The sequence below is a fragment of the Perognathus longimembris genome, chromosome 22, assembly GCF_023159225.1.
Source record: "Perognathus longimembris pacificus isolate PPM17 chromosome 22, ASM2315922v1, whole genome shotgun sequence".
NCBI lineage: Eukaryota > Metazoa > Chordata > Mammalia > Rodentia > Heteromyidae > Perognathus > Perognathus longimembris.
Window position 1 is genome coordinate 34,769,020 of NC_063182.1, and position 20,960 is coordinate 34,789,979.

Here is a 20,960-nt window from a genome sequence, read left to right on the forward strand (position 1 = left end):
AGCCAGGTGCCCTATCATGTGATCATTCACACTGCCCCATGCAAAGATCCCCTTGGTGATCAAGTGCCAAGAGCCACTGAGTTCTCCTGTCAGTTCAGTCAAGCTTTCTCTGCCTACATTTCTACTGTAACTTCATGAGAAACCCTGAGTAAAAACTACTCAAGCCAGGCTGCTTCTGAGTTTCAGGCCTACAGAAACTGTGAAATAATAAAACGGAACTGCTAAGTTTACTGCAGAATAACAAGTTATCTAGTTATTCTTGAGTTATATACACATATAAACAATGTAAAAACGTGTGGACACTGGATTTTCTTATGCTTCCACAAACTGATAGAACAATGGTTTCACTTTTTAATACCACAACACTAATCTTTTTTCCCCTTGAGAAGATCTATTTTAATAACCAACATGGACAATAAATATGTGGACAATATCCAAATATCATGGCTATTCCTTTGCGGCTACCATCAGAACTGCTGTTCATAATCCACGCTTCCTATCCCTAACACTCACTAAGCGGCCTCATCAGAACACTTACTTTCAGCAATGACTTAAGTTTTAGGTACTGTAAGACAGACATATCAACCAAACCTCCCAAAGGATTTTAACCTGTCAATTAGATCTGTAGCATTTAAACTACCCACTGAGAGCCAAACTTATCTACTTTACGTGTCTTTAAAAAGAAACAAATATAATGTCTTTGTCTTTCCTGCTCTTTCCATCCCATTAGAATATTTGTCTTAGGTTTCCCTTATTTTAGCTTTCAAAATTCTCTAAAAATGTTTCCTAAAGTTTTTCTTAAACTTGTCTACTTGCATTAAATTTTAATATAAAAAGAAATCAATTATGTACAAAGAATTTTTTTAGTAATTTATCTTTATTAGCACACAGGCTATGGTAAAGAAAAATATTGGTAGAAAGCTGTTTCATCAACTGCACTTTCTTACTATTACAAATTGTTTTCAATCTTTTGGTAAAGCTCTTATAATTACTTCTCACAAGTTATAAGTTCTTTTCAGTCTATCAGCAGAGTTCTAACATCTTGTACCCTCAAGTACACATGGTTACTTACACATACACACACTGACAAACTGTCCAACAGATCTTGTTTTCTAACAGCTAAACAATAAGTGAGTGCTAAGGTGATTTACATACTACTATAAACAACCTGTCACTAATACCAACTGCGATCCCTTTGTACAACCACTTAATAGTTCAAATCTCAATGAGAAATGAAAGTTTTAACAATGCTTTACCTTAATTTCATGCGATAGTTTAATCTTTGTGAAAATACATGAGCACAGAATTTAATGAAATTAAGAGGGTAAGAATAAATTAATGTGAACTTTGTATTCTAACATTTTAGAGAAAGCGCTGGAGATGAGGTATTATGTGCAATTTCAAACCAGATATTACCCCAGTCTTTTGACATTTCCAAAAGATGAACTGTTCTTGGTGAACTAAAATTATCAAACATTTTCTTCAAAAAACAACAATACAAAAATCCCAATCATAAAAAAGCAAGTGATGATATACTATCAATTCCTACAACTGGAAGCTACAGGTTACGTTTAAGACACATAGCTACCAAGTTCCACAAATCAACAAGGGTAAAAATGGTAGTAACACCCATTAAAAAGTTAGTAAGCAATGTAAAATGTACAAATAGGCTGGAAATCTGGGGCTCATGCCTGTAATCCTAGCTACACAGAAAGCTGAGGATCTGAGGACCACAGTTGGGAGCCAGCCCCAGTAGGAAAGTCTTAGGAGACTCTTATTTCACATTGACCACCACAAAAATCTCAAGTGGAGCTGTGGCTCAAGTAGAGCTGTACAAGCCATGACAAAAAAGCTCAGACAGTGCCCAAGCCCTGGAGTCCTGGGATGAGATAGTAGAAGGGAGTACAAATAGGTTTGGAGGTGTAGTTCTAGTGACAGGGTACCAGCCAAGAGCAAAATGTTTAAAGCCCAGTAACACACACACACACACACACACACACACACACACACACACACACACACACATATTAAAGGTTCCGAAATAAAATGGGTTTGCTACTCTTGGTATATACAAAGGTAATCTGATAAAAGGTATTGGAAGACAGCTAAGCATGTTTAAATATTACTCTCTTTTGCACACCATTGTAAGAGTAACTATAAACTCTAAATTGGTAGTGCAAAATTATATTAAATCCTAACTCAAACATACAGTATGTCATTAGAAACATTGAAAGTAAAAAATCTAACATTTAAGTAGTTGAAAACTGTCACTTCTAATCTGTTACAATAAAGCCTCTACCTTGCTAAATGTGTGTAAATCATTAAGTGGTCAAAAATTTTAAGATATTGGGGCTGGGAATATGGCCTAGTGGCAAGAGTGCTTGCCTTGTATACATGAGGCCCTGGGTTTGATTTCCCAGCACCACATATATAGAAAATGGTCAGAAGTGGTGCTGTGGCTCAAGTGGCAGAGTGCTAGCCTTGAGCAAAAAGAAGCCAGGGACAGTGCTCAGGCCCTCAGTCCAAGGACCAGGACTGGCCAAAAAAAAAAAAAAAAAATCATATTCTCCCATTGGACTTTGCGTCTTATCTGTTCTAATAAAATTGTTTGCATTACCATAACCTCCTTCATACTAGATCTTAACACCTGGGGCACTTAACATCTCATATACAATCTTAAATCATTAAAAATAGGAATTTAGTGTGAGTCTCCTACTGGAAAGACATGGCATAGTTCCCCATTTAAAGACATGGTATATTCCTTCATTTCTCTGTAGGGGGAGGGAAGGGGTACAGTCATGGGGCTTGAACTCAAGAGCTGTGAGCCACCAGAGCCTGGCCACTGCTTTTGAGAAATATTGGTAATTGTTTTTAATTCTCTAAAAGAATCTGTGTAAATCTGGTATTATATCTTAAATTAATAGATTTTTTTCCAGTGACACTATCTGGAGCCTGGGGTTTTCATTTTACAAATGTTCGTGATATATATGGCACAACTCATGTTTTCTATTTCGTTAAACATCAGTTCAGGTAAATTGAGTTTTTCAGGAATTAAAACCTATCATTTAAACTGTCAAACAGACTAATGTTATTGACTTTTCCTTGTTAGGATCTGAAGTGATTGCTTATTTCTGGTTTTAGTAAAATTTTGTTTACTTCATTTTTTTTCTTGACCTTTATTTTATAAAAATCTCAATAAAATTCTGACTATACAAAAATCTTTATTCCACTACCTTCTATTTCTTTATATTACTATCACTTCCTTCTTTGTCCATTTTGGAGGGAGCTAATTTGTTGTTCCTTCAAGAACCTGACAGTACTAACTTCAAGATCTTAAAAAAATAATAATAAAAGGGTAGGGCCTTAGATCTGCAAGTCACATGTTCTACCACTTGAGTATTCCTCTGCTCCTCCCCAACTAAGTTATCCAAAACACTGTATGACCTTTCTGCATAATTTTAACTGCACTCCATCAATTCTAACATTTAGTATTTTCATTTTTCAGAAAATGTCTTCTAATTTCCACAGGAACTTTTTTTTCATCCATGGGCTACTTAGTCCTTTAATTTACAACTTTTTGGAGCCTTTCTAATTGTTTTTCTAAGTTGTAGTTTAACTTCATAATGGTTATAAAATATAAGCTCTACAATTCCAATCCTTTGAAACCTCATAAACTGAGATGATTTTGTGGCTTAGAATTTTTAAATTGTTTTAGTGTTTTGGGATTTCCTTCTGTTGGTCCTGGTCCTGGGGCTTTAATGTAGGGCCTAGGTGCTGTCCCTGAGCTTTTTTGCTGAAGGCTACCATTCTACCACTTGAGCTACAGCTCCACTTCCAGATTATTTTGTCAGTACACTTTTTAAATGTAGTTTTCAGTTGTTAAACATGATGCCATATAAAAGTCATATAATTCAAATTGGTCTTGTCATTGAAGCATTCTATTCCCTTGTACGTTATTTTTCCTTATTTCAGCACTTTAGATGTATTCTTGAAAGCCCTAGTTAGGAATGCTGGCCTTTCCTTTCAGTGTGTTAACTTTGGCGGCTATGATCTTCCTTCCCGCCTTCTTTTCCTTCTTTTGTGGGGATGGGTCTCAATTCAGAACCTGCACCTTGCTAGCAGGTGTCTGTCACTTGAGCTGTCCCGGTAGCCCCTTTGGCTTCAGTCACTTTTTAAAAAGGACCCAGCATTTATGCCATGATGCCCGGACTGTGGTCCTAGTGCTTCCCACACAGCTGTGAATCGTCATGCCCACTGTTTATTTGTTGAGATGGAGGTCTCAGCAACTTTTTAGCAGAAACCGGGATGGTGGCAATTTAAAGCTAGTCTCGACAAAAAGACTGAGACCCCCTGCCCCGCTTCAACAAGCAAGCTAGGTGTATGGTGATGCATGCCTGTAATCTCAGCTACGAGGCAGGCATAGGTAGGAGTATCACCGTCTGAGGCCAGCTCTGGAATACAAACGTGAAAAATAACTACAGCAAAAACAGGGTGTGTGTGTGCGTGTGTGTGTGTGTGAAGTAGCAGAGTACCTTGCAAGCACAAGGTCTGGTCTTGAGTTCAAACTTTAATACTACTAAAAATATATCTACACACACAGAAGAAAAAAAAAAAACACACCTCAAAATAGTTCTACTACTGTGGAGAATACAGAAAAGGTATTCCCAAGAAGAAATTCCACATGATCAAAATCCCATTTCTTAAAGCCATCAAACTATCAAGGAATCTGAAACAAGAAAACTAGGCCTGTGTCTTCAAAGACAGACAGGTATTACTGGTTCACTTGAGAAAGAACAAGAGTAAAAAGTATTCGGAGCAAACAAATGGCTAAGAAATCTCATCTTGCCAGGTGCTGGTGGTTCACATCTATAATCCTATTACTCAGGAAGCTGTGATCCAGGATGGCAATCTGAAGCCAGCCCAAGCAAGAAACACTTCTCTCCAATTTGCTACCAAAAAAGAAGTGGAGCTGTGACTCAACTGGTAGAATGCTAGCCTTGAGCCTAAAAAAAAAAAAAAAAAAAGTTCACGGCTCTCAGACAATACCTAGGCCCTGAGTTGAAGCCCCAGGAATGAAGAAAGAAAAAAATATATATATATATTAGCTAAAACCTTTAAACAAACTTCTGAAGATAAAGTATGACCTAGAAACAAGAACAGAAACATGAGAGTTGCAGAAATGTAGAAAGTTGGTACTTATTCACACAGTCTTTTCCTTAACTTAGTTCTCTATTAAAAGCTGAGACTGAGAAAAAAGGCTCACAGGCAAAAGGCCGTATTTCAGTGGTATCAATAATTATCAATGAAGGAAAGGAGTGAAATCCTAACAAAAATCCATCTCCCCTGCAGAAGAAAAAAGCTAACACTATCTGAAAAGGGAAAGCAATCATTGCGCTACATTGTGTTCAGGGTATGGGAAAAAAAAGAAAGAGGCCTTTACTCTTGGAGCAGCATTAGTAAAAAGTTCATAGTCCAGACTCCTATCTGGACACCATTAGAGATCTTCTGGCAGTGTGAAAGGAGCTAGAAATCTACTATTTTTTATTATCTCTTATTAAAAACCTACAAAAGAGGTAGAGTTTAGCTTTTTCATGGGAAGGAATAGGGACAGAATGATTGCCCTATTCACAAGACAGACAGGTAGCTTGTGAAGCACAGAGCTTGAGTCAAGACAGTCATCTCTCTCCATTCCTGCCTAGTCAGTATCAAGAAACAATAGTCTGTTGTTTAGGGTGTAGGGAGGGATTGTAACTAATAGACTTTTTCTACAGAAGTATAGATATGGATGGATAAAGTTAAAGGCTGAGGGCAGAGTAGGAACTTCAAGAAGATCTGGTATTTCATGTGCCACTAAGCATAATAGTGCATTAAAAGTGACTACAGTGAGGGACTGGGAATGTGACTTAGTGGTAGAGTGCTTGCCTAGCATGCAGGAAGCCCTGGGTTTGATTCCTCAGTACCACATACACAGAAAAAGCTGGAAGTGGAGCTGTGGCTCAAGAGGTAGAGGGCTGGCCTTGAGCAAAAAGAAGCCAGGGACAGTGCTCAGGCCCTGAGTCCAGGCCCCAGGACTGCAATTAAAAAAAAAAAAAAAAAAGTGACCACACTGAAGCCAGCTGCTAGTGGCTCATACCTGTAATACAACCTTGGTTCAAAGCAAGCCCAGGTAGGAAAATATGAAAGAATCATTTCTCTAATTATCCAGCAAAAAGCCAGAAGTGGAACTCAAGTGGTAGAACAAAACCTCAGGGACAATACCCAAGCCCTGAGTTCAAGCCTAAAGACTGGCATTAAAAAAAAAAAAAAAAAGGTGATTACAGTGAAAACAGATCTAAACCAGCTCAACATGGATGGGAGTTCATCAGTTCCCCCCATATTAGGGTCCTAGCAGATAAAAAAGCACAGGCATAAGAACTGGAATAAGAACTGTTTGCCAGACCACTGACCACCCCACAGCACTATTCATAAAATAAAAACTACAAAACAACAACAAGAAAAGCTAAGAAAACAAATGTTGAGATTAAGCAATAAGCAAATCCAGGTATAGACCCAATCAGGAAAAAAAAAAGAAAAATTACTATTACCCTGCTAGAATATGCCTATTCTAGCAGAAAACATGAAGAATTTAATGGATGTGAAAATGAAAATGTAAAAAAGAATCAAACATTCTGTAGGCTCATGAAAAGACTAGTCAAGGGGGGCTGGGATTATGGCCTAGTGGTAGAACGCTCCCCTCATATACATGAAGCCCTGGGTTTGATTCCTCAGCACCACATATATAGAAAATGGCCAGGAGTGGCGCTGTGGCTCAAGGCTCGAAGTCAGGGACAGTGCCCAGGTCCTGAGTTCAAGGCCCAGCACTGGCCAAAAAAAAAAAAAGACTAGTCAAGGAAACTTAATGGCTTAGAGACAGATAACAAATTACTCAAACCTAAATACAAAAATACATGTAAAGATCAAGAGGAACACAAAATACAATAAGGACTTCAAACGTTGTGGACTGTTTTGAAAGGATTACCTTTGTACAGTGATAATTAGACAAAAGAGGATAAATACTAAAAATGCATTTCCTGAGACATATCATATTCTACCTATTATGAAAATCTATAAGAAAACAATGCAAAGTCAGAGGAAAAAAGGAAAAAAAGAACAAGAATAAGAATTCTAGTCAACTTTTCATCATAAATTTTGTAAGTAAACAGAAATTCAAGCTGGGTGCTGGTGGCTTACACTTACAATTGTAACTACTCAGGAGGCTGAGATCTGAGGATCAGGGTTCAAAGCCAACCATGGCAGGAAAGTCCATGAGACTCTGATCTCCAATAAATTACTCAGAAAAAGCTGCAATGGTGCCATGGCTCAAGTGGTACAGCTCTATCCTTCAACACAAAGTGGCTCAAGGACAGTGCCCAGACCCTCAGTAAGCTAAACCACCAGCAAAAGAGAGAGAGAGAAAAGAAATCCACTGGTGATATAATTTATCTAAGGGGAAAGACATTACGAACAAAGCTACACACAGCAAATGTATTTCAAAAGAACCACTCAAAGTATTTCAGGGGCAATCTGAGAAATTTTATCAGTAGATCTGAACTGCAGGAAACGTGAAAGGGTGCTCTCCAAGCAGAAGGAATAAGCACTTGCAAAGTGGACAATACAACAGAAGAAATAAATTTTAAGTAAGTACATTAAAATGTAAACAGCTACACTGACTAGTGACCGCAATATTGGATGGAGAGTGTAGTTCTAAAAATGCAGTCCTCCGTCTCTATGGGTCCCTATATTCACGGACCTACTCGACCTTGGATTGAAAATAATCTAGAAAAAAAATAAAAATGTAATTATTTATATGGAACTTACATTTTAATTAACTTAGAAATCATTTAAAGCATAAGGGAAGATGTGGCTAGGTTGCTAGGTTCTATGTGACTATTATGGCTTTTCATTTAAGATACTTGAACTACCAATGGATGTTCATGTTCACAAGCAGTCCTAAAGGAAATCCTCATGGATACCAACGGACAACTACTGCAAGGTATTATGAGTTTACACCATACATAAAAATAAAATGTGGAACAGTAATACCACAAAAAATAGTGAGAAGTTGAAAGTACAGTGTTACAAATTTGACTCTATATAAAAAAGTTGACTGATATTGCCTGAATATAGTCTGTGATTATAGATCTATGTATGAGTCAAAAAAATCACATTATTCTGAATAATATATACCAACTAAATGTATTTCTAATTTGTTTATATTTTTATTGTTTTTTATTGTTACTGTAAAGGTGATGTACAGAGGGTTACAGTTACATAAATCAGGTAGTAAGTGCACTTCTTTTTGGACAATGTCACCCTTTCTCTAACTCCCTCCGTTTTCCCAATTCCCAACCACTAGTTGTATAGTTTATTTTCAGTATAGCGTCCATTACTTGGATATATTGAAAAAATAATTTTTCTAAAAGTTAACCTACTTAGTCATAGATTGAAGGTAAAGGGACATGAGAAGATACTGTTAGCACTGATCAAAACCAAGTTGGAAAGGCTATATAATTTTAGATAAAGTGGACTTCAAAATAAGGAATACTATCAGAGGTAAAGGAAGACATTACATAACTAGTAGTCTACTCATCAAGACACAGTTATAGAAGTTCAAAATATGTAGAGTAAAAACTAACCCATCTAACTAAATACAGTTAAAACATTGACCTGAAATTCAACACTTATCCATGACTGAACTTCTAGTCGGCTAATGGATTTATTATCAAGAGGATACAACAATCCTAAATGGAATGTCCTTAAAAGATAAATGACCACTTCCTTTATCCCATTAAAGAAGCTGGAATGAAATCTATTGGACAGAGTGCTTTAAATATAGCAGATTATTTATTTCTCACAGTTATGAGGCTAGGAAGTGCCAGCAGACATGATGTGGTGAGAGGTTGCTTTCTTGCTTAAACTACATCTTTTTACCAGGTCTTTACAAGGAGAAAGAGAATTTTTTGGGAACTTTCTTTTTTTTTGAAGGGACATCAATATTAGCCATCCTCAGTAGGTTCGTATCTCTAAGCTTAGCTACTCAGAAGGCTGAGATCTGAGGATCGGGGTTCTGAGTTAGCCCCAGCAGACAAATCTGAGACTGTTACTCTTCAAATAACCAGCAAAAAGCTAGAGATTTCTCTCAACTGGTAGAGAGGGTCAAACAAAAACGCTGAGCAAGAATAGGAGGGCTGTGAGTTCAAGTGTTATGAGAACCCAAAAATCCAAGCTGTGAAACCCCAAAAGGATGGAGAGTTTCTAGGAAAGGTCAGTCAGTCAGATTTCTATCCTGGGTGTGGGCTAACTCTACCCTAAACGGTGTGGGAGCCTGCCTGTAGACTTAAAGTTTATGGAAATGGTAGTTCACCTACCACTTGTATACAAAATATTGTCATGTGTAAGTTGGTACCTCACTGCCTTGGAAAAGATCAATAAAAACCTTGGTTAATGGAACCTTGGGATCTGAAGGCTATAGGTCCTCTGGTACCCCCAAACCTCAGTTCCATGGTCTAGTCTCTGTTATTGTGTAGCCCCTGATCGCCTGGCTGCAAATACAAAGGACACTAATCCATTGATGGAAGGGAGAGTCTTCTAAATACCCCACCCATCCCAAATGCACTACCATTGGGGAATAGATTTCAAGTTCAAATTTTGAATAACTTTTAATAATGAAAGACTCAGTTTTCCTCTGAAAATTAGGACTTAAGACAAGGATATTGCCTTAACAACTTCTGCAACATATTGGATTGGAGGTCAAGGAAATAAAGGGCAAGGATGATATACAAGTTAGAAAAGAAAAAATAAAATAATTCACAAATAATGTAACTAGGAAAATTCTAAGGAGCATGCCCCCAAAGTCCGAAGAATAATTGAATTTAGCAAGACATTCAAAAGTCAAGATCGGTATAAAAAATATATATATCTACAGACTTGGGCTGGGAATGTGGCTTAATGGTAGAGTGCTTGCCTAGCATGCATGAGGCCCTGGATTCGAATCTTCAATACCACATAAACAAAAATTTTTTTTAAAAAACTCCATGTTATGGAAACGATTGTTATATGACAGTTGTAACTACTTTCAACGTCCCATCTGTATCTGTAGCCTCTATTATTGATGATGTTCTTGTATCACCTTCCAGTGATTGTACCTACACTATCTCTGTAATCTTATCTGAGTATATTGGAAACCATGTATACTGGTATTAGAAGTAGGAAATTGAAAGGGAATACCAAAATTGAGAGACACGGTAAAAAAAGACAAACAACTACAAAAGCAATACTTGCAAAACTGTTAGGTGAAAGTGAACTGAACACCTCAGGGGGGGAAAGGGTAAGGGGGAGGGGAAGGGGAGTATGAGGGACAAGGTGACAAACAGTACAAGAAATGTATCCAATGCCTAACGTATGAAACTGTAACCTCTCTGTATGTGAGTTTGATAATAAAAGTTAAAAAAAAAAAGAAAATTGAAAGAACAGAGAATGAAATAAACAAATACATTCCCATCAGTAGTTTAAATAAAAGTAAAGCAAAAAAAAAAAACCCAGACTAGCAGTGAACAGGTTAAAATAATTACAGCATCAAAATTACAAAAATATTGTTATGAATTGTATCTGTACTGAAACTGGAATATAATTACTAAGCAAATAAAAGTGATATAAATGAAAATAATCAGTGTTCATGAACCAGAAGACTTAATAATATTAAAGTGTTGGTTCTTCCTAAATTTATTTATGCACTCAAGACAATCCATATTAAAATACAAGGATTTTTGTAGAGAAAAACCAAGATATCTCTAAAAGCTAAAGAAAAATAAACTAAAATCACCTAAAATGATTTTTCAAAAGAAGATAGCTCAAAAGCATTCATTTTCTCGTTTCAACACTTACTATAAGGAAAAAAACAATGACAATGCAGAATTGGCAAAATGACAGGGTTAATGATGAAGGGATGGCCCAGAAATAGATTCACACATATGGTCAACTAATTTTCAACAAAGCTAATTCAATGGGTAAAGAAAATCATTCCCAATAAATGGAGCTAGAACAAAACATGACTGGATGCTGACCATACACACATATAAAACAAACTCAAAACGGTTAATATTTCTGATATGAAAACTGACCTACAAAATTGGTAGAAAATGGTTATCTGTGTAACTTTGCACTGGACAAAGAATTCATAGAATGTAAAAGCACCATCATAAAAGAATAAAATTGGTAAACTAAATCTGATTCTAATTATAAGCTCCTTTAAAAATGGAGGGAAGAAAAAGCTTCATTTTGCAACATACATGGTGTTTGAGAGTGTCTGTTTGCCAAAGCAGTTATATAGAGAATGTACAAAAGCCACATATGGTGTGACTCAAGCCTGTAATCCTGGCTACTCGGGAGGTGGAGATCAGGGAATAGAGAGGGTCAAGGCCACAAGTCTCCATACTGACCAATGGCTGGAACAACAGCCAACAACTCAGGGAAGTACAAATACACAACAGCAGGATCACAATCCAGGCTGGCCTGGGCAAAAAAGCTAGACACTATGACTCACACACACGCATGCACCCCCCCCCCCAAAAAAAAGGGCTGATAGAGTGGCTCTTTAGAGTAGATTACCTGCATAACAAGTCTAAGGCTAGAGTTCAAAGCTCAGAACTGTTGTTAGACAATAAATAAACACATGCAACATTAAGACAATTCAACTTTCTTTTAATGAAAGAAAAACCCAAAGAGAAACTTCATGAAGACATAAGCAAATTCTCAGCATCATTAGTCAACAGGTAGATGCTACTTGACATCAGGGAGATACAACTGTGGGGCCACTGAAAGAGCTAATTAAGAGTAAAACAACCAAGTGTTAACGAGGATGTGGAGCAACTACAACTGTCAGAGGAAGAAGCTAGTGGCCAGGTAAACTGGGACAACCACTGTAGAAACCAGTCTAGTCGTTTCTTAAATGGCTAATTTACCATGCAATTCCACAAATCCCATTTGTAACCACAAATAACTCAAAATAAATGAATGTTCACAGCAGCTTTATTAGTAACAACCTCAAATTAGAAAAAATCCAAATATTCCTAAGTAGGTGAAACAGTTAATAAATCAAGGCAACTCAACTATCACTACAGTTCAGTAAAAGAGGCTTGTCAGTTTAAGTACAAAAATCAAGACTGACTCTCAAAAACATCAGGCTAGGAAAATCCAGGTACAAAAAGAATATATATTACAGAATTTCATTTATATGAAACTCTAAACACAAAAAGGAGACCAATTCAGAGTGAGAAAAAGCCAGGTAAGTGGCTCAAAGTGAAAGTGTGATTCATGGTAAAAGGGCAGAGGGAACTGTTCAAAGACAGGAAAGCATTCTCCTAACTGTAAATAATTCACTCTCATGACAGTAGTGACACAGGTGTATACATTTGCCAAAACAAAACATTTTAAATATGCACATTTTATGTGTTACATCTAAGATGGCCTCCAAAAAAGTTTATTTTTAAAGGAAATTACTTAGCAAGAAATAGAGGTAATCCCCATATGCAACCACCTCAAAAGATGCAAAAAAAATTTTTTTTAAAAAGGGAGCTATAAAAACAAAATTCCCATTTATGGCTTCTAAAATGTTAACAAACACAGTCAATAAAATCACCTTGGAAAACTAAAACTAGAAGAAAATATTTTAATTTAATAGTGGGTGTCTGTCAAAAAGTTTCAGGAAACGTGTTTCTAGCTACTAGTTTTACCATCATTTTAGCTTCTAGTAATATTAGTCCATATTTTCATACATAGGGGGCAAAGCCACAAGTAAAATGTTATAAAAATTAAAACAAAAAAACAGTATTTTCATAAAATATATAAGCAGAAAACTTGAAAGCTTTTCTGTAGCTAGAAAAAAGTGAGTGTGTGGTTATGAGAATGAAATGGGGAGGAGAAATGTTATAGAAATTTCCACCCACTACAAAATTAAACCATAAATCAGCTAACATGGTTGGGGGAAGATGACTCATAAACATCAGTTTTCTACACATTAACCTAAAAATTTTAATATAGTCTCATTCAAAACAACTCAGGAATTTTTGGGTGGAATCAGAAGGTGTGTGTGTGTCTACAGCTAGAAGAAATATCAGATTAGACCAGAACATTTTCCAAAGGAATGAACAGGAGAGAGACATGGGTAGTCCTTTACCCGGGCAATTCCATTTCTGGAGCTCTACACTACTGAAGTCATCATGCCAACAGAAAGCTTACTACTGCATGGTGAGCAGCAAGGCTGACCTGGGGTGGACGCAGGACTTAACACTAGTTACCCGTAGACTGTTTAAAGCTTTAAAACCAAACATTTAAAGTTTACAATTAAACATCCATCCATGAAGCAGAATCCTGCCTTTAATACAGCATTGTTGTAAAAAAGAAAACTGCCATCAACTTCAGTGTCTGTGCCTAGCTAGGCAGTGATGGGTTGGTTACCAAGTGCCCTTCAAGCCCTCGTCTTCTAAAGGATGAGGGAGCGCTCCAGAAGAGGAACTAACTAACTTGGTACACTTTCTCCTGGAAAAAAACACCCACCAAGAAGGGGCAAGCGTGGCTTCCTGAAGACAGCTACTCTGTGCACTGTGGACAGGGAGGGTCGGGGGTGGGTGGGGTTCACTGCAGGCCGCCTGTCTGTCATTCAGGTTTTCTTAAAGTTAACCTCACACCAGAACAGAAGACAACTACCAAACGAGGGGGGGGAGGGGGGCCGCCCCTGGGCCTTCATGAGAGGAGGGGGGGCCCTGGGCCTTCAAGAGGAGGGGGGCCGCCCCTGTGCCTTCATGAGAGGAGGGGGGCCCTGGGCCTTCATGAGAGAAGTGGGGGCCCCTGGGCCTTCATGAGAGGAGGGTGGGGGCCTGGGCCTTCATGAGAGGAGGGGGGGGCCTGGGCCTTCATGAGAGGAGGAGGGCCGCCCCTGGGCCTTCAAGAGGAGGGGGAGCCCTGGGCCTTCATGGGGGGGGGGGGCTGGGCCTTCATGAAAGGAGGGGCCGCCCCTGGGCCTTCAAGAGGAGGGGGGCCCTAAGCCTTAATGAGGAGGGGGGGCACCCCTGCACCTTCATGAGAGGAGGGGGGGCCCTGGGCCTTCATGAGAGGAGGGGGGCCGCCCCTGGGCCTTCATGAGGGGGGCCGCTCCCGGGCCTTTATGGGGGGACGCCCCTCGGGCCCCGGGCCTTTAGGCCCCCCCCCCGGGCCCTCCCCGCCGCCCCGCTCGCCCTCCGTCCTCCCCAGCAAGGTGACTGCCATTTTGAAGGCAATGTGGCGGCGCGATCGCGGGCGGCGCGCACCGAGCCGGGCCCCGGCCTGGCCCCGCCAGCCTCGGGGGCGGGCTGCGGGCTGCGGGCTCCGAACGCCTGGCCTGGGGGGGGCGGGCGGGCGGGCGCGGGGGGTGGGGGAGGGCGTTCCAGACGATTCCGCCCCCCCACCCCGTCACGCTCCGCCGAGGGCTCCAAACTCACCATTTTGAGTGCGAGCAACACCGCGATGGGGGGGTGGGCGGAGGGTGGGGGAGCACGACACCGGCCTGCGGCTCCGGGGGGGGGCGGCGCGAGCCGCCCGCGCCGACCGGGGGTGGGGGGTGGGGAGGGAGGCGGCGGCGCAACGGCCGCCCTCGGGGGTGGGGTGCGGGGTGCGGGGTGCGGGGCGCGGGGGGGATGCGGGGCCCGGGCCCGTGGCGCAGGCGGCCGGCCCAGCCCGCCCGAGCCCCGGCGAGGCCGCCCCGCGGGGAGGACGGGCGCGGCGGGCCCGGAGGGAGGCCTCGCCGGCGCCGAGGGGTCCCCACCCCCCCTCCCGCCCGCCCGCCCGCCCTCCGGGCCCGCACCCCCGACCGCAGAACCAGACAGACCGGGGGGCGGCGGCGGGGGCGTGGGGGGGGGAACAGAAGGAAAATAACACACAAAACTCCCCTCACCGAGACGCGCGGCGGCTCCGGAGCGAGAGCGGCGCCCGACCCTCCACCCGCCACCACCGCCTTCTTCTCCGCCTCCGGCTCCTCCCCCGCCGAACGCGCAGCGGCTGGCGGCGGCGGCGGCGGCGGCAGCGGCGGCGGCGGCGGCGGCAGCGGCGGCGGCGGCGGCGGCGGAAGCCGAGGCGGAGGCGGCATGCCCCGCCCCCTGGGCCGCGGAAGCCCCCCGAGTCCCGCCTCCCAGGCGCTGCCGGCCAATGCGCTTCGCGGGCCGCTGCGGAGGCGGGGCCAAGGGACACGCGACCAATGGCATCGGTCCCCGGGAGTGGGCTCGCGCCCGTGGTCGGGGACGTGGCAGAAAGAAGACTGGGTGACTTTGGGTGGCCGCTTCCTCCCGGCTCCTACCCCCCCTCCTTCGCCCAGCCCCTCTCCGGACGGGGGGAGGGGGAACTTGGACCGACGGCGGGGAGGCGGAAAGCCCGCCCCCTCCCCCCCCCCGCGCGGCACTGCGACGCTGGGGGCAGGGGGGGCGGAGCCGCGCATCCGCGGGCCGAGGCCGCACATCCTTTTGTGGTTGGGGTCGGGAGGGAAGGGCGGGGTTCCGGAGCCGGGGGAGGGGTGTGGGGGGGCCGTGAGGGGGAGGGGTGTGAGTGGCAAGCTCGTGGAGGGGGCGGGGCGGGGGCCGACGCAGTGCGACTTCCTTCCTCGGGCGCGGCGACGTCAGCGGCCCCGCTGGGGGCGTGGCTTCCGGCCCCGCGGCGCCCCGACCGGAAGTCGGGCCCGGGGTAGCGGGGGAAGCCCCGGGCGGCGGTCGCGTTCGGTTCCCGGTGTCCCAGCCGCCGGCCCGAGTAGGAAAGGTTGTGCGATCGATCCAGTCAGCCAGCTCCGAGCTGGAAGCGGAGATGTGGCTTCAACGGTAAAGGGCCAGCCCGGAGCGGAGCGGCCAGGCACGGGCGCAGGGCCCTGAGTTCAAATCCCAGCCCCGGCAACCCCATCCCCCCCCCAACCCAATCAACTCCCTTCTATTACTTGGACAAAGTCTGTTAAACCGCATCGCGCTTCTTTTCCATCTTAGTATTGCTTTTATTGTTATGCCTGATAACCCATACTTGGGAACGCGTGGTTTATATTTTCATTTGAAAGTCACAGAAGTTTTGTGACTCCAGGATTTCGTTGAAGGGTAGTGGCCAACTGTTTTCGATGGGGAAATAAGACACCAAGCTTTTGCCCTAGATCTATTACGTTATCTGAAGAGAGAAAAAAAAATCTTGAATGTTTTAGTCTTGGAGAAACAGCTGTCTAGCTGTTTTTGTTTTTGTTTTTCCCCCCTTTTCCTTTTTAAAGGCACCCCAGAGTCTTACACTTGGTATCCACACCGCCCTATGTGTCCCTTTTGCTTTTTGAGTTAGGGTCTCATTATGTGCCTAGGCATAGGCCAGTGCCCAGATGCACCTACCTTGGGCTTCCCAGTAGTCACGAGGTGACAGGTAGGTGTTTGTGCCCTGCCTCGCTGCATTGAAAGGCAAGTCTTGCAGACCTTTCTTCCCCAGGCTGGCTTACAAACCTATATCCTCTCCTCGGCCTGCTAAGTAGCGAGGATTCAGTTGGCTCCTAAAACTTTCCTTTTAAAACGGTCGCACAGACCTCTGTCTTCCAATGTAGTCGCCAGCAGCCACGTAAGGCTGTTGAACGATTGACACAGTCCATGTCTGAATTAGGATGTATTGATGCAGACCAAAATTGAAAGGCCTCATACCAAAAATTCTACGTAAAATATGCCTTTTCCTTTTCAGAATGAAAGCAAAAGAGGGAGGGGGGGTTAGGGTTATGGGATGCGTGCTAGGGACAAGCGCTAGCAAGTACAAAGCCCTAAGTTCAAAACCAAGTACTGCCAAAGGATCAAGTTTAAATGTATATTTGGTACTCTTTTCCATTATTCTGACATAAATCTTTGCTTTCATTTCTATTTATTTTGTCTGCTATACAAAATTATCTATCATTTTGGAACCTCCAAATACCACTAGGGAAACTGAACTGTGCTTGTTTTCCATTAGTGATGGCCCATTCTCAGTATTCTTTTTTTTTTTTGGCCAGTCCTGGGGCTTGGACTCAGGGCCTGAGCACTGTCCCTGGCTTCTTTTTGCTCAAGGCTAGCACTCTGCCACCTGAACCACAGCACCATTTCTGGCCATTTTCTGTATATGTGGTGCTGGGGAATTGAACTCATGTATAAGAGGCAAGCACTCTTGTCACTAGGCCATATCCCCAGCCCCCATTCCCAGTATTCTTGAATTCCTGAGTCTCTCCACCAGTTATACTCAGAACACAATTGGAAATCTCTCACATGCTAATGTTCAGCTTCCCATTTTCATTGTCACTGACAGCTTGTGCTTTGAAATTTCTTCAATACTATTTTTCTGTCTATTGGGGAAGAAGAAGCAATGCCTTGCTGTTTGGGGCATGCACTTCAGCCGAAGGACTCTTCAAGGTCAGAAGACACGTTCTGGATTATGTGCACAGGTGTCTTCCACACTGCATAGACTAGAAAGGATGGTGGGATGGAGATGTTTATTCCACTTCGAAGGAATCAGAGAATTTTTTTCTGCCCTAGCCTAATCATACAGAAGTATGTCACTGTGATATTTACAACATGCACATAGTGTACTTTGATCAAATTCAATCCCTCTATATTACTTTTTTCTTAATCACCCTCCCTTCTTTGAGAAGGATGTCAAACTGAGAATGAATAATCATAATTCTCTCTGATGAGAACAGTAACACCGTTGTAATTAATCCAAACTGGCTGATTAAGGAAGAAAGGAAATCATTGAAACAGTATTTGGTAGTTCCCAGAAGAGTAGAGAAGCAGCGCTTGGAAAATGGCAGTGCAAATGGAGGCTGGATGTGTGGAATCATGGCCTGAGGCTTGTTGCTTGTCCAGGATGAGATGGACATTCCTCTGAGCATAGGAAGACACCGCCTGCACCGCCTGCGGAAGTACCCCTTACAACTTGGCCACTCAAAATTGACCATAGTTGCTGCAAAAACAAATCCTTCTTTGGGCATGCTGCTTTATTCCACTAGCTCCTGAGCCGAAGTGCCTGCAGCGGGCATTTGATCATCATCACTCAAGAGTGGGAAGGAAGGTAGCTGACATTTTGTGATATTATGATAGGAAGCCAATGCTTCGCCTTCAATTTTCTGTGGTAGGGAATTCCTCAAGCAGGAGAGAAGTTTGTGTTCCAACTAGTCAAAGGAAATGACAAAATATGCATCTCCACAAACTCAGCAAAGGTCAAAAGGATAACTTTACAACATGAATGTTTAAGACCTTTGATAGGGCTGGGAATATGCTAGTGGTAAGAGTGCTTGCCTCGTATACTTGAAGCCCTTGGTTCGATTCCCCAGCAGCACATATATAGAAAACGGCCAGAAGTGGCGCTGTGGCTCAAGTGGCAGAGCGCTAGCCTTGAGCAAAAAGAAGCCAGGGGCAGTGCTCAGGCCCTGAGTTCAAGGCCCAGGACTGGCCAAAAAAAAAAAAAAAAGACCTTTGATATATATGTTCTTGTGTAGTAATTGCAAAATGCAAAGATAAATAGGCTATGAGTTCATAATAACTTATCGGTTGATTAGTAAAAATATTACAATCTAAAATGACTAGGAAGAGTGGTTATTGGTTGGTATAGCTTCTCATGCAATGCAGAAATCCTTCTCCAGGGTAGCAGTTTTAAGAAATGTATTGAAATATGACTCCATTGCAATTACAAATTATTAAAAGTTGAATGCAAATGTTCCAAATACTCCTTTTGCATCATACTGCAGGAGTTTTAGGTCTAATGACTTTGTTTATTCAGAATAGAGCATAATAGTTGGAAGTTTGTCTGGAGTTGATATTTGTTTCTTAGTAACTAGGTTACCTAATTTTGTTTTCTATATCCAGAAATGAGGATTATGAGAACACCCACTCAAAAGAGGTATTGTACAACATAATAAGAGGATGAGTGGTTAGATCAGAATCAGCAAGTACTGAACGTTCAGAAGATAGTGACAGTGTTCACTGATGGATGAGTGATGGTGGCAGTTATGATTGCATTTCCAAAACTAAGAGTCAGCTGCCATAGAAATGCAGGGTGCTATTGGAAAAGGAATACTGAATTCATATTTCAGTTTCAGTCTGATTCTACCATTCTTGGTAGCCATTAAATCACCACATTAATTTTTTTCAAAGAAAAGAAATGTGTGGACTACATTATTTTATGAGATCCCTTTCAACTCACACTTTGAGAGTCTGTGTACACTTAAAAGAATCTGTTGTTCATCTGGAGATGAAACGAGATTTTCCAGTTCACTCAACTATACCTATGAAAGCTATAACTTGAGGACAGTAAAATGGAGAATAAATCAGTTTTTTTTCCCCACTGTACTCACCACTTCCAACTCTGTGACAAATGTGGATGGCTTTCCCTGCAGTGGCCAATCCTCCAACACCACCTGTCCTCAAGTTCACTTAGGCGTAGATGCTGTCTCTCTAGATTCAGTGTCAGGCAGCACAGTTTAAGAGCTCAGTACCACACAATTGCCCCTGACCTTAGATGCCAGTCACAACATGAGTCTCCAGCACATGTGCACTTCCGTCCTGCTTGGCTGAAAATCAGGATTCTTACAATGTTTTGCTTAAGGCTGATAATTTACGATGATGGATCACAGAACTCAGGGAAACAAGGTTCCCATTTTATTATAGGTGATATAATTTAAAAAAAAATACTGATGAAGAGCCAGATAAAGAACTACTACGTAGCTGAGGTTTGGAAAAGTCCTAAGGGCCAGAGCTCTTTCCTTAGGGAATTGCATAGAGCCACCAACCTGGAAACGTTTTCTGTGTGTGTATGTGTGTGTGCCAGGCCTGGAGCTTGAATTCAGGGCTTGGGCACTGACTCTGAGCATTTGTGCTCACGGCTAGTGATTTACCACTTCAGTGACAGTTCCATTTCTGGCTTTTGGTAGTTAAATGGAGATAAGAGTCCAAAGGACTTTCTTGCCTGGGCTGGCTTTGAATTGTGATCTTCAGATCTCAGCATCCTGAAGAGCTAAGATTATAGACATGAGCTACCGGTGCCATGCAGACATGGAAACTTTTGAGCCTCTTCAGGTGTGGGTAGGTGTGTGTACTAAAGACCTCATATACTAAACCAGAGCTCTTCTGTTTGAGCCATTCTTTCTGCCCTTTCTGTTTGCATTTTGCTTCTGAGATAGAGTCTCAATAACTTCTTATTGATCCTGAACTCTCAACTTTCTAGTCTCTGCCTCAAAAGCAGCTGGGATTATAGGCATGTACCACCCCACCCAGCTTTACCTAAGGCCTTTGATGGAAGCTTCGTCCCATTGGCAGTATCGGTTTGTAACTACAGTTCTAGCCCTTTTTCTCTTTGTGGGTAATGAATGGGTCGGGGCTGAAAACTCTGAACTTTTAATCATGGCATTCTGGGAAGAGCTCTTTTTCCCCGGTTACTCGGGTCTCACCAAGAGTATCTTGCTGGGACGTAAGCCAGGGATGGGTGGAGATTCTCTACAATCCTAGCCACTCTGAGAGCCTAAGATCTGGAGAATTGCTGTCCGAGGGCACCCCCCCCACCCCCAGGCATCCATCTCCAAACAACCAGCAAAAGCAGGGTGTGGAGACCCGCCTAGCAAGTTCAAGCGTTGATATCATAGCCCAGTACTGAGAAGACACTGTGTTCTCACCTGGACCGAAGAGGCCTCTCTGTCACCCAGGAAGAAAAACCTAAGGAGTTTCAGAGCTTTGAGTTAAGAACTGTACTCTGAGACCAAACTCATTCTTTAAAAGAGTTGCTCTTAGCACCCTATCACTGAGGATATTCCAAAAATCTTAGGACCTGTGTGAATAGAACTGAGGACAAAAGTCAGTCACATTTTTTTTTATAACATCACAACATAGGACAACTGATAAGCAGACACTGTACAGCTTTTGCTGTCTCCCTGG

General features: G+C 42.6%; 1 protein-coding gene across 2 annotated transcripts in view; it reads right to left on the reverse strand.

The window, feature by feature from the left end:
- The window catches only part of Pja2 (praja ring finger ubiquitin ligase 2), a 56,001-nt gene extending 40,874 nt beyond the window's left edge, over positions 1-15,127 (reverse strand). For both annotated transcript variants that reach the window (XM_048331082.1, XM_048331081.1), the window contains exon 1: positions 14,966-15,127. The gene's annotated coding sequence lies outside the window, so the exon portion shown is untranslated. The remainder of the gene's footprint in view (positions 1-14,965) is intronic.
- Positions 15,128-20,960: the final 5,833 nt, after the last annotated feature.